The following is a 7,544-nucleotide window of genomic DNA, read 5'->3' on the forward strand; positions in this document are numbered from 1 at the left end:
TTGAGATCGGCTTCCCCCGGAGGAATCAAAATTCACCCTCCAGCCTTCTCACAGCAAAACCAGGTGCTTTTGAAATGGGAATGGGATGAGCCAAAGGCCAGCAGTTACTCCTGGCAGGCGAGCTAATGAGCTTTGTGTGTGTGTGTGTGTGTGTGTGTGTGTGTGTGTGTGTGTGTGTGTGTGTGAGTGAGAGAGTGCGAGAGCGAGAGCGCGAAGCTGTGGGCTTGAACTTCCTTGCTCACAGGGGACATGCATGCTGGGGACAGAGGTAACAATTCTGAGACCTGGCTACAAGAAGGGTTTTGTGTGCAAACTGTGTAGGGGTCGGCAGTCCCCTTTGAGACCATGAGTGTCCTTCCTCCCCTTGGATGGATTGTCAGCATTGCTCCTCACATGCATGAGTGACTTATCATTTTTTTTTTTTTTTTTTTTAAAAGGACCATTTCATACATTTCTGACACTTGGTAGCAAAGGAGAGACGTTTAGCGAAGAACCACTCTGTCCCTCCATGTGCCATTTGCCTGGTACTGATCCTTCAGCAGAGGAATGTGTCAGGACTTTCTAAAACACTGGTTTTCAACCTAAGGGTGCAGGGAGGTTGCCAGCAGTTTTTCAGAGAGGCACTAACTCTGCTTTCATTCCCTATTTCTGGTTCCCTGCTGAAGGGGCTTGGCTTAGTTACTCATGGCTGGTACTTCTGTAGGGCTTCAGGGGGCTCCCAGCACTGACACCAAAGATGCAGGGGGCCCTCTGCATGGCCGAGGGGCCCAAGACACCTCGTCACAAGGTGTGGTGGAGACAGTGATCTTGGCCCAATGGAACAGAGACCCTGGCTAGCACACTTTATGGAGAGACTGACAGGGGAAACCGAAGTAGTGCAAGCGAGTCGGGAAGTTATGCTTTTTACTCAGAACCAACCCTGATACTCCAGCACTTCCATACTGTGAGGAGGAGGAGGACAAAGGCCTGGCCAAGGGGTGCTGCTGAACAGTTCCTGCCCGGGGAAGCAGCCATTCAGCACCGGGGTGGCCTCCCCCACAGATGGGGGACTGTTCTCCTCCTCGTAGGCATGGTTGGTGGGGTCTCTGCTCTGCCCTGCCAGGACTGCAGCCTTCCCTGCATCTTGCACCTGCAGGGATAGGGTTGTGCCAGCCCTGCAGCCGTGCTCCCTCAGTCCCGTGGTGGCAGGGCTGCAGAGGGCTCCGGGCACTGCCACAGGGCCAGTGACACCAGGGGTGCTGGAACAATTTGTACAGTGGGGGTGCTCCAAGCCATTGAACCGAACTGTAAAGCCTGGATATGATGGAAACCACTTCAAGCCAGCGGGTGTGGCAGCACTGCAGCACCCCTTGTTCCAGCACCTGTGGGTGACCCCCAATCCCTGCAGGCGCAATGGAGGTGGGGGTGAGGCTGGACTCCCACAGACTGTTACCGATCAATATTGTTTTCATCAATTTTTCTTGTCTGCTGAAATTGACATTTACCCAACATTTGTCGATTTAACTCGAATCCTGCCAAGCCGAAACAAAAGTGGTCACCCCCACGGATTCAACTGAAAGCTATCTCCAGCTATAGACCCCTTCCATCCGCACTATGCTGGAGTATCAGGGTTGGCTCTGAGTAAAAAGCATAACTTCCCGACTCGCTTGCACTACTTCGGTTTCCCATGTCAGTCTCCCCACAAAGTGTGCTAAGCCCGACCCTGCTTAACAAGATGTGCTGTGATCACAGCCCTAGGGGTGGCTGGGGTGGAAGGGAAGGATTTTATCTGAACAAGGGAGGGAGTGTTCCTAAGACCACCAGCAGGGCAGCTGTCAAACAAGGGGGATGCATTTAGCTTCTGAGCTCCCAAAAGGGCAAATCTGGTGCTGCATCCATATCACTTCTAATGAGTCATTCCAGGCTGCACAAATTGAAGCAGATAATCCACTCATGATGCGGCTATTCCCCTGGTTTTTGTTGAATCTGCAGTGAATTGCCAGACCATGTCCTGCCCCTGGCAGCCAGCACTCTGAGGCATGGGCTGGTTATCTAAGTACTATAGGGAGAACTATTTCCCAGAGTGCCAGTCCTCATTGCAACATACCCCAACTGTGTCCGGTGGCAGTGGGGAGGCAGAGACACCCTGGACATTTAATCGGAGACCATACAGGGACATGCTGATGAGATTGTTTCCCTCTTCCTTTGTTGGGTTGCATTGTTAATTTTGAGGCATTGTACGTTGCATTTTGGAATTGTCATGCCCTCCTCAGTCCAGCCACTGAACATCGTAATAAGTCATTCCTCCTGGCTGGTCTCACTCGCCTTTCTCCTCTGTGTCATTAATGGGATAGAAGTTGTGCTCAGGCCCAGCATGTTAATAGGCTGTGGGGGGAACCCAGATGAGAGTGGGCAATGAGGAATGGACAAGGGGAAAAAATGGAGGTGGGTGAGGGAGTGTGGGGTATCACCAGAGCATTCAGCATTAAGTAACTGGTAGAAGTGAAAATGTAGTTGCTTGGTCATGGGGCCTGGAGGAGGAATGGGAGGAGCATTCTGCTGCTTTTGCTATTGGGATTTTTAAAAATATTCCCAAAACCAGTGGATTGGCAGGAGGCAGGATTTTTTTTTCTAGTGGCTGCAGATATTGAGTGTATTGAATTTGAGGGGTCTCAGCCATGTCCTTAGTGGATGTTGTGTCTGCTTTATATGTCTTTTGTGTTTGCTATTCTCTGCTCAGAAGAGACCCCACGACTGAAATAGCGGAGAGTATTGTGGATAAGGGTTGAGGGGTGCACTGTCAAAGTGGTGGGGAGGGGCTGGGTTTAGGATTGGGATAGCACGGGTGCTGCAGGACAGGACTGAGGTGCATAGGCAAAGCTCAGGACTGGAATAATTGGGTGCTGAAGGTCAGTACTGAAGAATATGGGCAGAGCTGTTTGTGTAAGGGGGGTTCCTGGACTGATACAGCAGGGGGTGCTGCAGGTCAAGATTGAGCTGCATTGGTAGAACAAGGAGCTGCTCAAGAGGGGAGAGAAATCAGTGAACGGGCAAGTCTTCAAAAGATAACATACAGCCTTAGAGGGAAGACAGAAGAATAAGAGGAGATAAACTCCATGTTTTGGATCTGGGTGACAGATAAGTCCTGTGCTGTTGACAACTGGATATTTCTCGAAGGTTGGGGTTTTTTAATGCTACTTTATTGGTATAAACAAGGATATGTAACATGCCTATTCAAAAAAGAAAAGGAGTACTTGTGGCACCTTAGACTAACAAATTTATTTGAGCATAAGCTTTTGTGGGCTACAGCTCACTTCATCGGATGCATTCGGTGGAAAATACAGCGGGGAGATTGATATACACACACAGAGAACATGAAACAATGGGTTTTATCATACACACTGTAAGGAGAGTGATCACTTAAGATGAGCTATTACCAGTAGGAAGGAGGGGGGGAAGGAGGAAAACCTTTTGTGGTGATAATCAAGGTAGGCCATTTCCAGCAGTTAACAAGAACGTCTGAGGAACAGTGGAGGGAGAAATAACATGGGGAAATAGTTTTACTTTATGTAATGACCCATCCACTCCCAGTCTCTATTCAAGCCTATGTTAATTGTATCCAGTTTGCAAATTTAATTCCAGTTCAGCAGTCTCTCATTGGAGTCTGTTTTTGAAATTTTGTTTGTTGAAGCATAGCCACGCTCTGGTCTGTAATCATGTGACCGGAGAGATTGAAGTGTTCTCCGACTGGTTTTTGAATGTTATAATTCTTGACGTCTGATTTGTGTCCATTTATTCTTTTACATAGAGACTGTCCAGTTTGACCAATGTACATGGCAGAGGGGCATTGCTGGCACATGATGGCATATATCACATTGGTAGATGTGCAGGTGAACGAGCCTCTGATAGTGTGGCTGATGTGATTAGGCCCTATGATGGTGTCCCCTGAATAGATATGTGGACAGAGTTGGTAATGGGCTTTGTTGCAAGGATAGGTTCCTGGGTTAGTGGTTCTGTTGTGTGGTGTGTGGTTGCTGGTGAGTATTTGCCTCAGGTTGTGGGGCTGTCTGTAAGCAAGGACTGGCCTGTCTCCCAAGATCTGTGAGAGTGATGGGTTGTCCTTCAGGATAGGTTGTAGATCCTTGATGATGCGTTGGAGAGGTTTTAGTTGGGGGCTGAAGGTGATGGCTAGTGGCGTTCTGTTATTTCCTTTGTTGGGCCTGTCCTGTAGTAGGTGACTTCTGGGTACAGAGCCAGAAGAGCTGTAGCTCACGAAAGCTTATGCTCAAATAAATTTTAGTCTCTAAGGTGCCACAAATACTCCTTTTCTTTTTTGTGAATACAGACGAACATGGCTGCTACTCTGAAACATGCATATTCAAGAGTCACTGAGTATAACAGGCTAAAAGATGTGCTACATTCCCTCACAGAGCAGCCAGTGCAAGCCTTCAGACCATGCACTTTTCCTAACACTGTAAACATAATAAACTCTTAAACCAAGGTCATTTAATTCCCCTCGCCCTCCCAAGCCTCCCCCATTGCTGGCCAAAATAATATATAAAAATCTGACACTATGATTTCCCATTGTGAGGCCACTTTTAAGCACTTCCACCAGCAGAGGGGTGTTCTTTGTTAAATGCACAGTATTCTTTACTGCTCTGTCACCCCACCTCCACCTGCTGTGGAGTGATATAGAATAGTCTGCGTTTCCTAGGCCCATCCATACTCCCTTTCCTTTTATCGTCATAATTATTATGTATTTGGTAATGCTTTTACTGCTGTAGTATACGAGTGCCCCAGGTGCTACAGCCATGAGTACTTAATATTTAGCTTCCATTTATTATTTGTATTGTGGTACCCCAAGCAAGGATCTGGGCCCAATGCACTAGAAACTGACATACACAGAGCAAAAAAACCAGTCCCTGCCCCAAAGAGCCTACAGTCTAAGGGAGATGAATTATATCATTCATTTAGGACTTGCCTTCATACAGGTTTCCAGAGGAATTTATTTAATCTATTTGGCCTTCATCACCATAGCATCCAAGCATCTGGGAGTAGAGAGGCTAAGGGCTGAATGCATTGGACATTCGGAACATCCCTATCTCGCCTAGGTTATTTACCGCTCTTAGTTTTTGAGCACCCAAAATTGTGGGTGACCGGGGATAGATCAGAGGGAATGAACAGAACAGATAATCAAGTGAAAAACCAGCATTTGCCACTGTTGGAAGACAGGATACTGGGCTAGATGAACCATTGGTCTTACCTAGTATGGCCGTTCTTATGTGCTGGAGTATCTCACAGAAACAGGTAAAGCACTGTCCCTGCCCTCAGGAGGGGGCAATCTGAGTTCGTTACAACAGCACGTGTGACAGATGGTGGAGAAGGGGAGAGGCAAGATAGGGTGACCTTAAGGAAGCTTCATTTTAACCCAGTGAGGCACGTACCCATCTTGATAGTTCTGCTGCCTTCTTTGTTGTCCTTATTCCCTTTCCTTTCTCTTCTCCCTTCACGTCTTGTGGGGGAGGCTAAAGAGTGTTTTCGGGTGGATTTGAATGTGAGTAGGGAGGTGACTTAGAGAAGAGGCTTTAATCCCATGTGGCAGTGTAGAAGAAGGTCTGGAGACACCAGAGAGAGGAGGCGATGGAAGGGGTATTGCTGACTGAGCAGAAAGGCAGGGGACACTGGGGAGAAATGTGTCAGGATACCAGGCCTGAGGTGTAGGCAACATGATGTGGGGCCGAGAAGATGAACTTGAACTTGGCCTGAAGTGTAGGGTGGAGCCGGTGCAGTGACTTAAGTGCTAGGGCAACACACTTGAGTGGCAGGTGGGAAAGCTGATTTTGGTCAGACTGTTGGGTGTGTGGGAGGGGAAGCCATAATATCTGAAGCTCCAAAAGAAAAAGCTGTCAGGAGACCAGGACTAGCTAGCGGCAGCCTGTCAAGGGTGGAGGCAGGTTGGCGGAGGGTATGGGAAGGTAGTGCTGCCATTGCTCGAGCTGCACCTGTCCTGGGGAGAAAAGGCTGCATCACACCATCCAACTTTAATGTACTGAAGAGGGGGAGTGCTGGTTAAAATCCATGTGGCCACAGTGGCCTGATGTGAGACCGTTAGTATGCAGGCCTGCCAATCCAGTGCCTGTCACCCATCCTACATTCCCTTTAAAACCAAAGTTGTGCTGTGCGTCTGGTTGCCGATTTTTCCCTTCACAGGTGTCGTTTCCCTCCCCAGGAGTTCTCATTTTGTGCCAGCATGGCAGAATATGTCGCCCACCTCTCCTCGGCCTGGCACGCAGGCAGGCAGCCCCCTCACACCTCTGCCCTCTGCCCTTTGGAGCTCATGGATCTGGGAGTTACTGAGCAGGCGCCACCATTGGAGCAGCCTCCACCATCCCAGGATCTGGGCGACGAGGAGGATATCGACTCGCCGCTGGATCCTGACGTGCCCTATCCTGACTTGGCGCCTGTGGTGTTCTTTTGCTTGAAACAGACCACCAGTCCCCGCAACTGGTGCATCAAAATGGTGTGTAATCCATATCCTTTTTGAGCTGCCTGTTCTCTCTTCGGTCCACTCTGCCCTTCCCCTCCCCCCACGCTCGCAGGGTGCCTGACAGGTAAGAGAGGAAATTTCGTACATATTTAACAAATCGCTTTGTTCCTCGCTTACGTTTACAGAGCAGCTCAGCTGTTGCAATGTGTGATCAAAAGGAGCTGCTTTACCAAAGGGAGAACTTCAGAGAAAGCGAGTGTCGGCCGGAATGACACAGATAGGGACGGGAGGGAAGGAGAAGAGAGAAGACAGACTTTTCAAAATGTATTTCCACACCTTCGTGTTACTGAGTCAGTGACAGTGGGATGGTTTGAAGTTGCAGGGAAAGGGGTACTCCCAGCTCCTGCTGGCTTCTCACTAGGTCTTTAGTTCAATGAGGGATATTTATTCATCTAACAGTACTGTACATACCATGAACTCAGCCTCTGCTTGGAGACAGAGCTGAAGTTCCTGCTTCTCGGTTGCGGGGCCATTAGAATAACTCTCATACTGCTAGCTAGTGAGCATAAACTAGCTGCTGAGTGTCTTCTCCTGGGGATACTCCTCTCTAGATTCCACCAGGATCAAAGATGAGCCTACTCCAGAGAATCCATTTCAGGTTTGATTCTGGGACAGGAATTTGGGAGTTTAGTGAGTGTTGTGAGGATACTTCTGTAATGTAGATATGATCAGCAAATCTCATCATCACACCCCTCACTACTGAATCTCACAGCCTTGATTTAAGGAGCTGATACTAACAGAACAATAAGCAACAGCTGGTCACAATTAACTTCCCCAGGAAATAACTTTCTCCGTTGTGGAGTGATTGACCTTTCCCCTGACTTTCCATATGGGCACAGTATGTAAAAGGGGGTTTATTAGATATGGGGAACTTTGAAAGATCCAGGAATTTGAGGAGATGAAACAGCATAGAAAAAGCTGAAGCTTTATTCAGAACTCTTCTAGCTGGAAATCTCAATGAGATTGGAGTTTCTCCTGAAGATTTCCAAAGCTTCCCTGGTTTGTGGCTGGGTGGGAA

The 7,544-nt window shown here is 48.4% G+C and overlaps 1 long non-coding RNA gene across 2 annotated transcripts in view; it reads left to right on the top strand.

Moving 5' to 3' along the window:
- The window catches only part of LOC119845066, a 58,620-nt gene extending 51,386 nt beyond the window's left edge, over nucleotides 1-7,234 (top strand). For both annotated transcript variants that reach the window (XR_006276865.1, XR_006276866.1), the window contains exons 3-4: nucleotides 6,209-6,499; nucleotides 6,652-7,234. This is a non-coding gene — a long non-coding RNA (uncharacterized LOC119845066). The remainder of the gene's footprint in view (nucleotides 1-6,208; nucleotides 6,500-6,651) is intronic.
- The last annotated feature ends 310 nt before the right edge of the window (nucleotides 7,235-7,544 follow it).

This window comes from Dermochelys coriacea, chromosome 1 (assembly GCF_009764565.3).
Source record: "Dermochelys coriacea isolate rDerCor1 chromosome 1, rDerCor1.pri.v4, whole genome shotgun sequence".
Classification (NCBI taxonomy): domain Eukaryota; kingdom Metazoa; phylum Chordata; order Testudines; family Dermochelyidae; genus Dermochelys; species Dermochelys coriacea.